Raw genomic sequence first — 16,763 nt, 5'->3', positions numbered from 1 at the left:
GGAACTCTAGGGGTAGGATTGGGTGGTCTGGCCTCTGGAGGTTGCCTGCTTTTCCTTTCCTTTCACTTTCTTCAGCTACTTTCAGATGGATGTTGCAGGATGTTTCTCTGCCTGGGGCCCCTTGGAGCACTTCACAGAGTTTTGTTGAGGCATTAGGAGACTGCTATAGAATGCCAAGGCTTGTGGTGGTTTCCTGAGTTGGTTTCCAGCAGTTACCCCACACTCACTGAAGCACTCTGGGTTTCAGGTGTTGGTGTTTGCCTGCTCCACCACCTGGGGTTCAGGATCTCCTCCTGGTATGATGAGGTAGAACCTTCCCCTAGGTTGCTGGGATGCCTCCCATTCTGTACTACTCCTCTTCCCTCAGGGCAAGAGGGGCCTTTCCTGTGAATCCCTCATGCTATCTGGGCTGCTGGACTGCTGCACCACCTCTTTCTTCCAGTTCAGCTGTTCCAGAGTTTTTCCTGGGGCAATATTTTCTGGGCTTTCAAAAGTTGTTAAGGGAGGATGAGTACGTATGTTGGTCCATTGGAATGAGCAAAAGCTCATAGTCATTTTTTTTCTTTTCTTTTATCTGTTTTTGGAGAGAAGGGGAAGGCAATATACCTTTTAATATAACTGTATAGCTCTTATGTCCTTTTTCCTAGAAGACCACAAAGATAGATGTCATTTGGAGGAAGCATCAAAGTAAGCATAAGGCTCAATGGGAACCATTGACATTTATATACACTTCAAGATTTTTAATGCATGTTACATACATTATCTCATTTGTCCCCTTTTACTACCTATGAGGTATATGTTACAGGTAATAGAATTCCAATTTTGTAGATGAAGAAACTGAGAAACAGAGAGTGGGAGTTACAAAATGGTATAGTCGTTGAAATAATACTAGATTCAAAATCCAGAGGACTTGGGTTTGAATCATATCATTCATCCAAAAATGTATTAAGCACCTACTACTATGTGCTGGGCACTGTATTAAGCAATCAGGATACAAAGAAATGCAAAAGCCATTCCCTGCTCTCAGGGAATTTATAATCTAATGAGGGAGACAACATGCAAACAACTCTGTACAAACAAGCTATATACAAGATAAGTTAGAAATAATCAACTGAGAGAAGCTACTAATCCTAAGGGGATGAAGAAAGGTTTCCTTCAGAAGGTGAGATGTTAGCTGGGATTTGAAGGAAGCCAGGGAAGTGAACAGGCAGAGATAAAGAGAGAGAGAATTCCAGGAATGGGGGAGTACCAGAGAAAATGTCTTGTTTGAGGAAAAGCAAGGAAGTCAGAGTTGCTAGAGTAAAAAGTATGTGGAAGTGGTAGAATATAGAATGAGACTGGAAAGCTGGGAGGGGTGGAGGGTGTTTCATAATAATAAGAATGATAAAGATAATAATGATAATGAAGGATTTATATTGAAAACAGAGGATTTTATATTTGATCCTGGATATGATAGGGAGCCATTGAATTTACTGAGTAGAGGGGTGACATAATCAGATCTATGCTATAGGAACATCACTTTGATATCTGAGTGGAGGATAACCTGGATTGGGGGGGAAATCTGCTGATTATTATCTGTGTGACTTTGGAAAATCAATCTCTCTTAGGCTCAGTTTCCTGATTTGTGAAATGACCAAGATATATTAGGTGACCTCTTATGTCCCTTCTAAAGTTTAAAAGCTGTGATCCATTTAGAATAACATAAATAAATTAAGTGCCACAGTTGGAATTCAAATTTAGTTCTCTATCCACTATACTATACTGCCTCAGTATTTAAAAGAAAACCTTTTTCTAGTCGGAACCTTCAGAATGTATGTATGTTTTTTGCATAGAATGATATAACTAAATAGGTCAACTTATAGCCTTTTTTTTTAGTTTCATCTTTTTAAAAAAGTTTTATTAATTTATTTTGATTTATCAACAATCACTTCCATGTATTTTTGAGTTGAAAATTTTTCGCCTCCTTCCTCCCCCCCCCCCCCAAGATGGCACACAATCTGATATAGGCTTTACATTTACATTCCTATTAAATGTATTTTCACATTAGTGAAGTTGTAAGTAAAAATTAAAACCAATAGGAGGAACCATGAGAAAGATGAAACAAAACTCAACAGGAGGTAAAAATAAGTGATAGGGATTTGACTTCCATCGTTCTTTCCTTGGATGTGGACAGTATTTTCCATCCCGAGGGCTCTGGAGATGTCTTAGATCCTTGTAATGCTGAGAAGGGTTCAGTTTAACAATATTAGTCATTGCATAACGTGGCTGTTATTGTGCACAAAGTCCTCTTGGTTCTGCTCACTTCACTCAGCATCAGACCATATAAGTCTTTCCAGATTTTTCTGAAGTCAGCCTGTTCATCATTTCTTATAACACAATAGTATTCCATTACATTCATATACCACAGCTTGCTCAGCCATTCCCCAATTGATGGGCATCCTCTCAATTTCCAATTCTTTGCCACCACAGAAAAAAAAAACTGCTATGAATACTTTGTACAAGTGGGTCCTTTTCCCATTTGTTTCATCTCTTTGTGATATTGCCCTAGAAATGCTATTGCTGGATCAAAGGGTATGCACATTTTTGTAGCCCTTTGGGCATAGTTCCAAATTGTTCTCCAAAATGGGTGGATCATTTCACAACTCCACCAACAATGTATTAGTGTTCCAATTTTCCCACATCTTCTCCAACATTTATGATTTTCCTGTTTTGTCATGTTGGCCAATCTGATAGGTGTGATGTGGTACCTCAGAGTTGTTTTGATTTGCATTTCTCTGATCAATAACGATTTAGAGCATTTTTTCATATCACTATAGATGGCCTTAATTTCTTCATCTGAGAACTGTCTGTTCATATCCTTTGACCATTTATCAATTGGGGAATGGCCTGTGTTCTTATAAATTCATCTTAATTCTCTGTATATAATTTTAGAAATGAAGCCTTTATCAGAGAGGCTGGTTGTAAAAATTCTTTCCCAATTTTCTACCTTCCTTCTAATCTTAGTTGCATTGGCTTTGTTTGTGCAAAAACTTTTCAATTTAATGTAATCAGAATTATCAATTTTGCTTTTCATAATGTTCTCTATCTCCTGTTTGGTCATGAATTCTGTTCTCCATAGATCTGATAGGTAAACTATTCCTTGTTCTCCCAGTTTACTTATGGTATCAGCCTTTATATCTAAGTCATGAACCCATTTTGACTTTATTTTGGTATATGGTGTGAGATTTGGGTCTATGTCTAGTTTCTGCCATACTCTTTTCCAGTTTTGCCAGCAGTTGTTTTCAAAAAGTGAGTTCTTATCCCAGAAGCTGGGGTATTTGGGTTTATCAAATAATAGATTACTGTAGTCATTGACTACTGTGTCTTGCATATTTAACCTATTCCACTGACCCACCTCTTTATTTCTTAGCCAATACCAAGCAGTTTTGATGATTGCTGTTTTATAATACAATTTAAGATCTGGAATTGCTAGGCCACCTTCTCCTGCATTTCTTTTCATTAGTTCCTTTGATATTCTGGACCTTTTGTTTTTCCAAATGAATCTTGTTATTATTTTTTCTAACTCTATAAAATAAGTTTTTGGTAGTTTGATTGGTATCGACTTATAGTCTTAAAGAAGTGCCTGGACTTAAAGACTTTTAATGACTTGTCCCTGGTCACATAGAGAGTAGTAAGTGCCAAGGGTGAGATTTCAACCCAGATCTTCCTGTCTAGAAATCTAGCTTTCTAATCCTTATGTCACTGCCTCTTTTAAAGCATATAATAGTTACTTAATGACTTTCTGTGGATTTAAGTTGATGATTGTGGAGGTTGTTTAGAGTTACAACTTTACATTAACTTCAGTAATATTTCTGTAAGCTTACACTTGTAAGCTACAACTAAATATCACTCTTTATGCCAAACAAAGCCTAAATTGGTAAATATGCTTTTTGTTAGCTCCTATCCTTATGCCAAACTGAACTGGCTTTAAAGGAAGAAGATGCTAATCTTCCTGTGTCCCTTTAGTTCTGTGATCCAGTCACTCAGTAAACATTTTTGAACACTACTGCACCAAGCTTTTTGTTTTTACATTCCATTCAACTTTCATAGAATCTCCCACATCTGTTCTCTTCTCTTTACTCACACAGCCACTAATGTGGTTCAGATCCTAACCTAGTAGTCTAGCTTTGCCTGCAATAATAGCTCTTGAATATTCTCACAGATTCTCTTCCCTCCATTCTCCAATCAATTCTCCATACAACTGCCAAAATATTCTTTTTTATGGTCTTGATTTATCCCTGTTCTTCCTCTGCTAATGATCCTTGGGTGTGACATCCTGCCTGTAGGATATGACATAAACATCTTAACTTGATAATTAAGGTCCTCCACAATCTGGATCCAACTTGCAAAACTGGACTGCTAGCTGTTCTTTGAAATCTATCCTACACTTACCATCTCTAGGCATTTATACAAATTCTTCCCTATGCACAGAATGCATTATACATTTTTGCATTCTTAGAATCCTTATCTTCTCTCCTGTATCCATTTCAGAATTGCCTACTTCACCATGAAGCCTCCTCAATTCCTTTTTGAATTCTTATGGTCAGTTATAGTCATAGCTTTCTTACTGCTGAACCAGCCCTCCATTTCTGCTGTAAACCCAACTTGGTTATAGTATATGGTATTTGTGATATGTTGATGTAATCTCCTTGCCAGTATTTTTTACATCAGTATTTATTAGGGAAAATGGCCCATAGTTTGTATGTATGTGTTTTTCCCTCTGCTTTTGCTCTCCCTAGTTTAAGTATCAAAACCATGTTTGTGTCATAGAAGGAATTTGGTATGAGAGTAGTCTAATTTTAGTTGAAGCATAGAATGCATGAAAGAAGTAGTGGAAGAAAAGACTGGAAAGGTAAGTTGGGGTCCAGTTATGAAGAGTCTTTAATATTCCAGGGTCTGAACTTTGCTTAGTAGAACACAGGGGGCCACGGAAAGATATTGACCAGATTAGTGCATTAAATAGCAAGATAGCAGAGATAAGACCTCCATTGTCGACATATGTTGGAGGAAAAGGAGAGAGTCTCTGTAGACATTTTCAGACCAAAAACACTCAGATAAATGTGAGAGCACTTGACTAATCTTGTTGCCTCAGTCTCCACATTATTTTCTTTTAGAGGCCTAGGGAGATAAGATAACTAGCACTCTGAAAGCCCCTTTTCTTAGGAAAGACAAGCATGTCAAACTCTAGGCACCTTCTTGAACTGAGAAAACCATTAGAGAGCCCCAGAGAATATGGCTCTAAGAATACTCCCAAAACCTTAAGACCTTATCAGCTTCCTATGTGAGTAATGGTTCTCAACTCTCATTTCCACCACTGAGGCACCTTACTCTCGACTATTGCAAAATGGGCTTATTCTGTTTTCTGTTCCCCCATGGCATTCCACCACTGAAATCCTTGTTTAAAGTATTCTGTGGTCAATCACTGGTTAGTTGTCCTTTGTCTTGGAAGAGGACCAAAATGATATCACTATGCATGTTTAGAGTCAAGCTACAGTGTGTCTGACTGTGGCTGATCGAACCAGTAAAAGCTGGGAATGTTCTACCACAGGTCGCGCACAAATAATGCATGTGAACATTTGGGGTGGATTCTCTGAATTTGCACATCTTGCATTTCATTTGAGCTATTCCAATTCCACTTTGCTTGTAGAGCACAGCATCTTCTCTGGTGTGGGCGCACACCATGCAGAGTGGTCCTGTGCCAGTGTCTCCCATGTCACAAAATCCAACTGCTTGAAGAAGAAGACTAAGTTTAATGTCCTGAATGCCTCCTGTCTCTGCCTGCTGCTGACAATAAGAAGGATTTCTTGGGGAATGTGAAAGGTCAGACTTGGGAGGGGAGGAAGGGCAGAAAGTAGAGGCAGGAGGAACTGTTAAGAGGTTATTATTCTGTTTCTTTTATATCCCATAAATTGTCTTGGGCATCACTGTGCACATTATAAGTGTTCAGTAAATAATTGTTGAATGAAATATTGCCTTACTTATCATAGTTCTATAAAGGGTTGAGTTCTTAAACATTAACGAGAGCAATGGAAGGGTTTCACTATGTGCAGTACTGAAATAATATTGCTGATTAATCAGGTTAGTTAAATATTTAGTTCCTTAAAGAAGATATTGAACCTATTTTAAAGTGCAAATTAAGTCCACCTTTTCAGGCAAGGGTGCAATATTGACAAAGACTCAAAGTTTAAAGTTTAAAAGCAATGAAACTGATTTTCCTTAAGGAGAGGTAGGTCCTCTGGTGAGTCCATTCTCCCCAGAGGCTCAGTCAGTCAGGCAGCTAAGGCACTGAAACCCAGTTAAGATCTTTCCCTTGTCCTATCAGTAAGGTGCCAATGGGTACACCCACACATTTCATGGAGAGATACCTGTCATTTGCTCAAGGGTTCACTTACCTCCCTCACCAAGCTGATTGAGGAGTTCATTGAATTTATCAGGGACCTCTCTTGATCAGCCCTCCTTATATTACAAAAGTTTGTTGTTGTTGTTGTTTTTATAAAGCATCATGGGAAGATTAGGTAATATTCTATTTACTATTGTCTGCTACTTGAACTTAGCCTCTGGACTTGTTTCTAAGTGTGAAAAGAATACTATACTGTAATTCACACAGGGGCAACAGAACAGTAAAATACACAAAGAAAAAAAAATGAAGGAAATGACAAGTTTTAGATTTAACTTTTTTTTAATATATATTTTAGAACTATTTTTTTTTTCTCAGTGTGTTCTGCTTCCAGGTGTTACAGTTGGCTTTTCCAGTAAATATTTTGTGGAGCTCCCTAGGGAAAGGGGAGGTCTGTGGGTTGCTTACAAGGAAAGAGCTTCTCATGCACACATAGGTGTCTCTGAGGAATTCAGCAGTGATTTAGGTGTGCTGTATATATGTTTGCCTTGGTAAGATTGACCACCTTATCTTTTGTTTATATATATATATATATATATATATATATTTCATTTTAAAACATTACCCACTCCTACCCTGAGGCCAAATCCAGTTGCAGTCCAACCCTTTCAGTGCTGAAAGGTATACTGTTGTATTCTGCAGTGAGGATCATATAAAGGGCCATGCCCCACAGTGAAAAGGGCACTAAAATACAGAGCTCCCAGGGTTTATCTTTTCTCCCCCAAATTATTGAATTTCTATCTCTGGCCTACAGAATTTACTTTCAAATCCTTCTGATACCTCTGGCCTCTCACTGTGGAAAGAGAAATAGTCTGTCCTCTCAGTGGAGGCTTAGCAGAAGGGTAAGAATTGTCCCTTTCTGGCAGTGAGCCATTATTTCCAAGGGAGAGAAATTAAAGGGTCACTAGCTTGCTCTTCTTTTAAAAAAAACAAACAAATGAAAAAAAAAAGTTGAAAGATTCTGTGGCTTGATGAAATTGACGCTGGAACTTAGTGTTTGCACTTTTAGTGGATCAAAGACCAGTGGGATACTTCGTCTTTATTCAACAAACATCAAAGCTCTGCTCTTTGGACATTGTATTACCATAGCTTTACCACAAATGGTGAACTGCAAACAAATGGATTTATGTCCTTCCTTGATAGTATTTGGCAGGATGCTGCCTGTGGTCTATATGGTGTTCATGTGTGCTTAATTGAAATATTTATGAGTGGCTGTATCATAGAACAGTGCAGAAGCTGGAAGGAGGTACTCCAAATGCCACAGACTAGTCTGGTAAAAGTTACCCAGAACAAGGGGTCATGGTACTCGTGGTACTGCCTCTAAAAGATGAGGGGACCTAGAATCATATGTGTGTTCCACATTTTCCTGAAATTGAACAGAAGAATGTTGCTTTGCCAACTCAAATTGTTCCTTTTTTGGCTGGTTATTGCCTGAATTTCTGTTGTTAGAGAGTCATTATGCTGTGATAGAAAGAGTTCACTTTCTGGAATCATAGGACCTAGGTTCAAATCCTAATGCTTACTGTCTACGTGACCTGTGGTAACACATTTAACCTCACTGGGCCTCAGTTTCCTCAACTATAAAATGAGGGAGTTATACTAGACAACTTCTGAGGTCTCTTTCAGCAATAAACCTATGATTCTTTGGTCATCCTTTTATTTTATGATTTCAATGACAGGAGGCAAATACCTGTGGGAAAAGTAACATTGGAATCTTTTATTAATAACTTCCACCTTAGTGAGAATGAAGGAACTAAGAGATGATTTTTCTAAGGCCACTAGAGAGATTAGAGCATAAGGGGCCAGTATTTGGTGCCTAGAGTAAGATAACTGGGGTGGGATGGAATGTAGGGGAGAAGAAAGAAGTACTGTTCAATGAGCTAAAGAGTAAAGGCACAGAATTGGAGCCTGGGACACCAAAGGGAATTTTTTCTAACTTCAAAATTTTGTTCAAGTTTGACACTGGGTATGCTGTATCTTCCAAGGGCCTTTTCCAGATTTCTGTTCCTTCTGGTAGATTAAGAAAACTTAATCATCTCCCCATTGGGAATGAATATAGGAAGCAGAGCCTGAAGTTAACTTTCTCTTAATCTCTTGACTGCTGGCCATCTTCTGTGTGGAGGTAAGATTCAGAAGTTCTCTTTCAATCAGTCAACATTCTGAGTACTCCCTATATAATTTTGACTATTCTTGGCATGATTCAAGATGAAAAATAAGCAGCAAAGATTCTTCCTGCCATCAAGAAACTTACATTCAGCTGGGGAAACAAAACAAATAAACTGGAAACTACTAGAAAACAGTAGTAGAAACTACTTTCATTATTAACTGGCAGAATACCAAACAATGAGGACCTAACTGCAATGTGGGTGGAGAACAAGGATCAAGGCTGACTTGGAACTTGTCAGTCATGTCAAAATGCCAAATTTCAAGAGGGCTAAGTTCAAGTTTTCTGAGATGTAAAAATCCTAAGAGTGTGGGAAAAATGAATCAGAGGAACCAAATTTGGAGAGCTTAGGGTAGAGTATGACTTGATTAAGAACTTTGGGTAAGACATAGAGACTGAATATAGCATCATCATTATCCTAAGATCATAGAATTATAAATTTAGAGTTCGAAGGGACTTTAGAAACCATCAACATTTCAGCCTAATTATTTTATTGATCAGGAAAATGAAACCTCAGAAGGTTAAAGGTCAAAGAGGGTATAAAATAGCAAGTAGGATTTGAACCTAGGTCCTGTAATCCCAAAGCTCTGGTTCTTTCTATTAAACAATGATAATGACTGAAGGCATTTATAGTCCTACTGAGAAATCAGTTAGTACCATTTTCCTCTGTTATTTAAGTCTCTCTATATAAAGAGTTGAAGTTCCAATTCAGGTGGATTTAGACCAATCAAATGGTTTAGCCACACATCTTTAGGATCACAGGAAGGAAATAATGACAGAGAGGAAGGTTAAGATCCCCATCGTTCTTAAATTATGGATCTCTCAAAGAACACTTCTTGGAGGAATAAAGGTTAAACAGGACAGTAACACTGACGTGATTGAGAAAGTTGAGAAAGGAGACCAAAAAGCAAATATCTGTAGCCACCGTGAAGTCTGAGGCTAGAAGGGTATCCTGGGACTCTAAATAGAAAATACTTTCCTGACTATCCATTAATTTCTACCTGAGCCTTTAATCAAATCAGGCAGATTCATACAGATATGGACATGCCATGTAGTTAATGTAGCTATATCCTCTTAATTTAGATAACTAGCCACAGTAAGCCATTTGTTATCTGGCATTATCAGGAAATGATGTATCAGGTTAGTCAAGTAGTCTTTCTTAATAGAGATATATCACATTTGCTAGGGGCAGCATAGTTTAATCAGTAGAGATCTAGCCACAAAGCCAGGAAAGTTTTGGTTCATGGTCTGCCTCTGACACATACAGTTTTGGTAATCCATAGCCAATAACTTAACCTGCTGCTGCTGCAGACAGTTCTCTAAAACCATAAATTGTGGAGAAGGTACCAGTCTGCAGCATAGAGTTTCCTTTTTCAGTAGTACTCTAAATCAATGATATCACAGATCTAGTTGCTATCCCTATTGAAATATATAATATATTTGGACTCTAATTAATAGAGTAATATTGAATAGTTACCTTTAATGGTAAAGGGAGTTTGCTCCATAGGAGTTCGCTGTACTCATGAAATCACAGGCCTAGTCACAGCTCCGCCTTGTTCCCTCCAAGAAAATAAGGAAGATAAAACATGTTTTCTCTTCATGGATTGCTAATTTTCATAGAAGTAGAATTTAATAAAAGATTCCTTTAAACATCTTATTGAATATATCTTTAATTTTGATTCAAAAGATATTTTAGAGATTTACAAAGCAACATCATGTTACCAATTACTGCCGTATTCTGCTTATGCAAAAATATCTGTTAATAGTTCTCCAGAGGAAAGGAATGGAAGGGGATGAGAGAGAAGATGAGGGGAGGGGAGGGAAGGAGAGGGAAGGAGAGGAAAGGAAAAGGAAAGAGAGGGAAGGAAAGGGAAAAGGATAGGAATGGAGGGCAGAAAATATTTGTAAAGCACCAACTTTGTGCCAAACACTGAGCTAAATACTTTCTAATATTATCTCATTTGATCCTCACAAAAATCCTGTAAGGTAAGTGCTATTATTACTCCTAATTTACAGTTCAGGAAAATGAGGCTTTCTGGTTGTTCTACAAACAAGGCACTCCATGTCTCAACTCCAAGCATTTTTCTCTGGCTATCTCCCATGTTCGCCCTCCTCCACCCTAACTATTGACCTCCCTGGCTTCCTTTATGTCCCAAATAAAATCATTCCTTCTACAGGAAGTCTTCCCTAACATCTTTTAATTCCCATGCTTTTTCTTTCTTAAATATTTTCTGTTTATCCTGTACATAGTTTGCTTTGCAGGTATTTGTTTACATGTTGTCTCTCGCATTAAATTGTTAGCTCCTTTTTTAGGGCAGGGACTATTTTTTGCCTCTTTTTGTGTCCCTACCTCTTAGCACAATGCCTGGGACATATAGCCACGTAATAAATGTTTATTGAATTGAATTAAGGTAATCAGAGGAAAAGTGACATGCCCAGGGTCACATGACTAGTAACTTTTTGAAGCTAAATTTGAACTCAGATCTTCCTGACTCCAGACCAATACTCTGTTCACTGTGATAACTATCTGCCTCCAGAGCCATAGGACTTAGAACTCAAAGAAACCTTAGAGGTATTCTACTTAAAAAATAATTTTTTACATGAATAATATTCTTTTTTTTAGAGTATAAGTATTTATGTATTTTTTTCTTTTTTGTTAATTTATCAATAGTCACTTACATAAGCTTTTGAATTTTAAATTTTTCTTTCTCTCCCTCCTAGTCTCCCTGTCCAAGATGGCACACAATCTGGTATAGGCTGTACATATATATTCTATTAAACATTTTCACATTAGTGATGTTGTAAGTAAGAATTAGAACCAATAGGAGGAACCACCAGAAAGAGGAAACAAAACACAACAGAAGGAAAAAAATAGCAAATAGTATGCTTCGATCTGCATTCAACCTCCATAGTTCTTTCTTTGGATGTGGATATCATTTTCCATCATGAAACGTTTGGAGATGTCTTAGATCCTTGCATTGCTGAGAAGGGCTAAGTCTATCAATATTAATCATCACACAACGTGGCTGTTATTGTGTACAACGTTCTCCTGGTTCTGCTCACTTCACTTAGCATCAGTTCATACAAGTCTGTCCAGATTTTTCTGAAGTCTACCAGCTCATCATTTCTTATAGCACAATAGTATTCCATTACATTCATATACCACAACTTGTTCAGCCATTCCCCAAATGATGGGCATCCTCTCAATTTCCAATTCTTTGCTACCATAAAAAGAGCTGCTATTAATATTTTCTGTACATGTGGGTCCTTTTCTCATTTTTATGATCTCTTTGGGATATAGCCCTAGAAGTGCTATTGCTAGGTCAAAGGGTATGCACATGTTTATAGCCCTTTGGGCATAGTTCCAAATTGCTCTCCAAAATAATTGGATCATTTCACAACTCCACCAACAACACACTCCACCAACAATGCATTAGTGTTCCAATTTTCCCAAATCTTCTGCAACATGTATCATTTTCCTGTTTTGTCATGTTGGCCAATCTGATAGGAGTGATGTGGTACTTCAGAGTTCTTTTGATTTTCATTTCTCTAATCAATAGTGATTTAGAGCATTTTTTCATATGAGTATAGATGGCTTTAATTTCTTCATCTGAGAACTGCCTGTTCATATCCTTTGACCATTTATCAATTGGGGAATGGCTTGTATTCTTATAAATTTGACTTAATTCTCTGCATATTTTAGAAATGAGGCCCTTATCAGAAACACTGGTTATAAAAATTCTTTCCCAGTTTTCTACTTTCCTTCTAATCTTGCTTGCATTGGCTTTGTTTGTGTAAAAACATTTCAATTTAATGTACTCAAAGTTATCCATTTTGCTTTTTGTAGTGTTCTCTATCTCCTTTTTGGTCATGAATTCTTCTGTTCTCCCTAACTCTGATAGGTAAACTATTCCTTGCCCTCCCAGTTTGCTTACAGTATCAGCCTTTTTGACTTTATTTTGGTGTACGGTGTGAGATTTTGGTCTATGCTAGTTTCTGCCATACTCTTTTCCAGTTTCCCAAGCAGTTTTTGTCAAAGAATGAGTTCTTATCCCAGAAGCTGGGGTCTTTAGGTTTATCAAATAGTAGGTTTCTATAATCATTGACTACTGTGTCTTGCATATTTAACCTATTCCACTGATCCACCACTCTGTTTCTTAGCCAGTACCAAGTAGCTTTGATGATTGCTGCATTATATTACAATTTCAGATCTGGAATGGCTAAGCCACCTTTCCTGCATTTCTTTTCATTAGTTCTCTTGATATTCTGGACCTTTCGTTCTTCCAAATGAATCTTGTTATTATCTTTGATGAATAATATTCTTAAAGCACAAGTCTGATTATGCCACTACCCTGCTCAATGAATTCTAGTGGCTACTATAAGCACTTGCCACAAAAACAAAGCCCTCTGTTTGTCACTTAAAAACCTTCACAACGTAATTCCAACCTATCTTTACATCTTCTTTATGTACTCTGTAGTAGAATAAAACTGATCTTTTTATTGTTCCTCATGTTATACTCCATCTTCTATCTCCATGTGTTTGCACAGATTGTCCCTCATGCTTAGATTGCACTGCATTCTCACTTTGTTCTCTTATAATCCCTAGTTTTCTTGAAAGCTCAACTCAAATACCACATTTTAGATGAACCTTTTCCCGATCATAACTCTTGCTCCTATTTTTTTAAGTGAGAAGACTAGATCTGTAATGCCATTTCTTTTTGAAAACCAATTCATAGCTGAAACTTGTACTCTTTGAAAGTTTCCTGGGGACACTTAAGAGGTTAAATGACTTTTCCTTTCATTCATCCTGTATATGATAGAGGTAGAGGTGTCTTCCTTCTGGCTGTAATGTCAGCTTTCTATCCTGTATGCCATACTTTAACTCCCTGACCCACCAAAATTATCTTGCATTTATTTTGTATGTATTTTGTAAATACTTATATATGTACACTTTGCCTTGCCTTATAGAAACTCCTTGAAGTTATGTTACCACTTTTTAGTTTAGTTTTTTTTTTTTAGTTTTGTCTTTGTATCTTTGGCATCTAAGGTACATAATAAGTATGTATTTAATAAATGCAAACTAAATGTCAATGAGGTTAAATGAATCCCCTAAGGCCAAAAGTAGGAAAACATAGTAAGTAGAAAAAATCATGATTTTTACCCAAATCATTTGACTCTGAATTAAGTATGTATTCCATTCTACTAAGATTTGTCTTGAGCAAGATAAAACTTTATGTTTTTAGGAAGTAGTAAGTTTCTAATTGCTGAAGATTTCCTAGTAGAGGCTAGATAACTCCAGTCAAGGATGTTTTAGGGAGAGGAGTCCTGTTCAATTTCTAATTGGATTGGATGTCTTTTGGGGCCCCTTCCAACTCTTGAAATTTTATGATTCTTGTACTGAATTGTTCAATAATGATTATTTGATTGTTTTCTAATGTGCATTGATGGCCTTTTTTGCTAATCCTAGAAAAGAAATTCTCTTCCCCTTTTAACTCTTTGTGTATTCAGAATCAGAAAGAAAAGGGTTAGTAGAGGAGATAATTATAGGAGGAAGAAGAGCTAGCTCAGTGCTTGTCATAACAAAATGGAATCAATGAATGTTGACTGTTAATAAAATAATAGAAAAGGATAGGCAGCAGAGCAGTAATAATGTTCACACTCTGTGTGTGTGTGTGTGTGTGTGTGTGTGTAGTGAGAGGAGAGAGATTACTAAATCATTTTCTTTTTTGACTGAACCTGTAATTTCACCAACTTGTGTGGTTCGTGGTGAGGAACTTCCTCCATTCAGTCAGATCAGACACTTCTGTACAACTTCTGGTCTTAGAGAATTTCCTGTGGGTGCTAAGCACATAAAATGACTTAATCAGGATCACACAGGCAATATAGAGCAGAGGCAGGATTTGAACCCAAGACTTCCTGACTCTGAGACTAGATTAGTGCCTCTCATTATTTCACCTCTAAGTATTTTGTCTCTGGTTCCCTGAAACTTTCCTGTGACAGATGCTTTAGGGATTGGAAACACTCTGCCAAGAAGAACCATTCTACAAACTTCAAAGTAATGAGCCTTGTCAGATAGAATGTCATAGTTTTTTCATCTCTCATAAATTTTGACTTTCAAATTTTTTAAGTTAAAGAATAAATGGAAAGTGAAGGAAATTATATATATATGTATATATACACACATATACACATTGTATATATACATATATGTGTATATGTATATATTTAGTTAAATAAAGTTTAAAGAGCATACATAAGAATTCCAGGTTAAGAGAAGTGTCTTAAAAATTCCCATTTTCTTTTCATTCAGCAAATATGCGGTTTTCTGTTATGTGTGCTTTCCTGGTTAGTAGACAGTACATGGAAAAAGCCTAACCAGCCCACTGCTGAGGTCCCAAGAATGTGGGCTTTTTCTCTCTTCTCATTTTTCTGAGGTGATGTTACCCAATGTAGAGTTATCATGAACATTTATTATCTTTGAGCAGGAGAGGGTGCTATGTATAGTTCCAAGCTTTCATCCACTTATTTTCTTAAATTCTCACTCAATCTATTCTCTCTTTTGTAATTAAAAAAAAAAAGGAAGAAAGAAAACAAGATTCTTTTCATTGTACACATACACCTTCAGATGTCAAGGGTGTATCCCTCCTAATTCAGTCCTGTAATTTGTGCCAAGAGGAAGCTATTGCTTGTCTTTCATGCTCCACTTCATGTCTGTTGCCATCTGTGTGCATGCTGAAGAAACACACACACACACACACACACACACACACACAGACCATACATGTACACACAACTATTATTGTCAGTAGAGAGTTTTGTTTGTGAAATGATTATGACCTCTCTTGTGTACAGTATATCTAGTAGAGCTTTCCATTCTTTATTTGACAGACTGCTGTATAATAACATCTTTAATGAACACAACATAGGTATAATAAGTACTACTGACACCTCAGAATAAATATTCATCATGGTGAAGAGGCAATAGCTTACTCTGCTCCCTTCATTATAAAAGGAACTTGAATACTTAATTCATTGTCCTCCCCTTAAAATGCACCCTTTTATATCAGAAACATGTCTTTCCCCCCCTTTTTTTCTGCATCAGTGTTTTGGTAAACATTATCACTATCTATAGCTAGGTCAAACTGATGTCAAATACCAAATAATAAAAAATCCAGTCACTGCTACAGATGTTTCTAAATGCCTGCTTGTTTCATGTGGAATAGATCAAACATCTGGTTGATTGATTGAATCTTTCACTTTTATCTAGGGTGTTTTGTCTTGTAGACACAGACTACCTGAAATGCTCAGAATATCTCCCCTTCAAGTGAAATCTCATAGTAGACAATGAAGAAATTCTGAAGATATAACCTGTATGGTAAAATGTTTTTCAGCAACCTTAAACTGTGTACTACTTACTCATGTTTACAAATTAATATAAAATTAAATTACAATGTTAGTTATGACAACTGTTAAAGTAGTGAATTAATGTAATGCACTTTAGGACTGTGTGGCTATTATAGGCTAAAACCAGACAAAACAAAGTAGAGCTAGAGATAGCTCATGTCTTAACACCAACAAATTAAAATAAAGTCATTTTTCCATTTTTTTCTCACCACTAATAAGATGATTTAAAAAAAGTTTCTTTTCCTTTTGAGTGTTTTGACTGATCCATTATTTCATTGGTGTGAGTTCTTTCCCTTCCATACCTTCTCAGCTTCTTTGAGTCTTATCCATGACTTTCCATAAGTCTTCTATTAAGAGTCTAGGTGTGTATAGGTTGTTTGGGGGGATTAATACCTCTGATGTGAGCACTGCTTAGTCCTTTCCAGAGCTGCTTATTTTCCTTTGGTGTCCATGTGCCATGCAGCTCTCACCTGTGGCTCCAAGAAGCTGTTGCATGCACCCTGTAAAACTGTCTCGGCAGATGGGCTAAACCAGCTTGAGGCTTCAAACCCCTCAGTTAGTTAGGAAGGTGTCTATCCCAAGAATATGAAGTCTTCCCCAGTGGAATAGGTGGATGTGAACATTTTATTTCGATGGGCCACGAAGGTAGCAGAAGCAGGTACTGTGGCACATTTAGAGCTTTGTCAGATACTGAAGATGCCAAGGTCATACTCTTCATCCAGAGCTATCTCTAGTCATCTTGACTTTTGTATTACCACT

The 16,763-nt window shown here is 37.1% G+C and overlaps 1 long non-coding RNA gene across 1 annotated transcript in view; it reads left to right on the top strand.

Moving 5' to 3' along the window:
• Positions 1 to 16,210, top strand: part of LOC144456697 (uncharacterized) — an 84,447-nt gene extending 68,237 nt beyond the window's left edge. The window contains exon 3 of the long non-coding RNA XR_013485714.1: positions 15,868 to 16,210. This is a non-coding gene — a long non-coding RNA (uncharacterized LOC144456697). The remainder of the gene's footprint in view (positions 1 to 15,867) is intronic.
• The last annotated feature ends 553 nt before the right edge of the window (positions 16,211 to 16,763 follow it).

Source organism: Phascolarctos cinereus, unplaced genomic scaffold (genome assembly GCF_003287225.1).
Source record: "Phascolarctos cinereus isolate Bilbo 61053 unplaced genomic scaffold, phaCin_HiC Scaffold_4;HRSCAF=312, whole genome shotgun sequence".
NCBI classification, from domain to species: domain Eukaryota; kingdom Metazoa; phylum Chordata; class Mammalia; order Diprotodontia; family Phascolarctidae; genus Phascolarctos; species Phascolarctos cinereus.
Note: the sequence above shows the minus strand (reverse complement) of the source record. Positions and strands in the feature narration are given on the sequence as shown.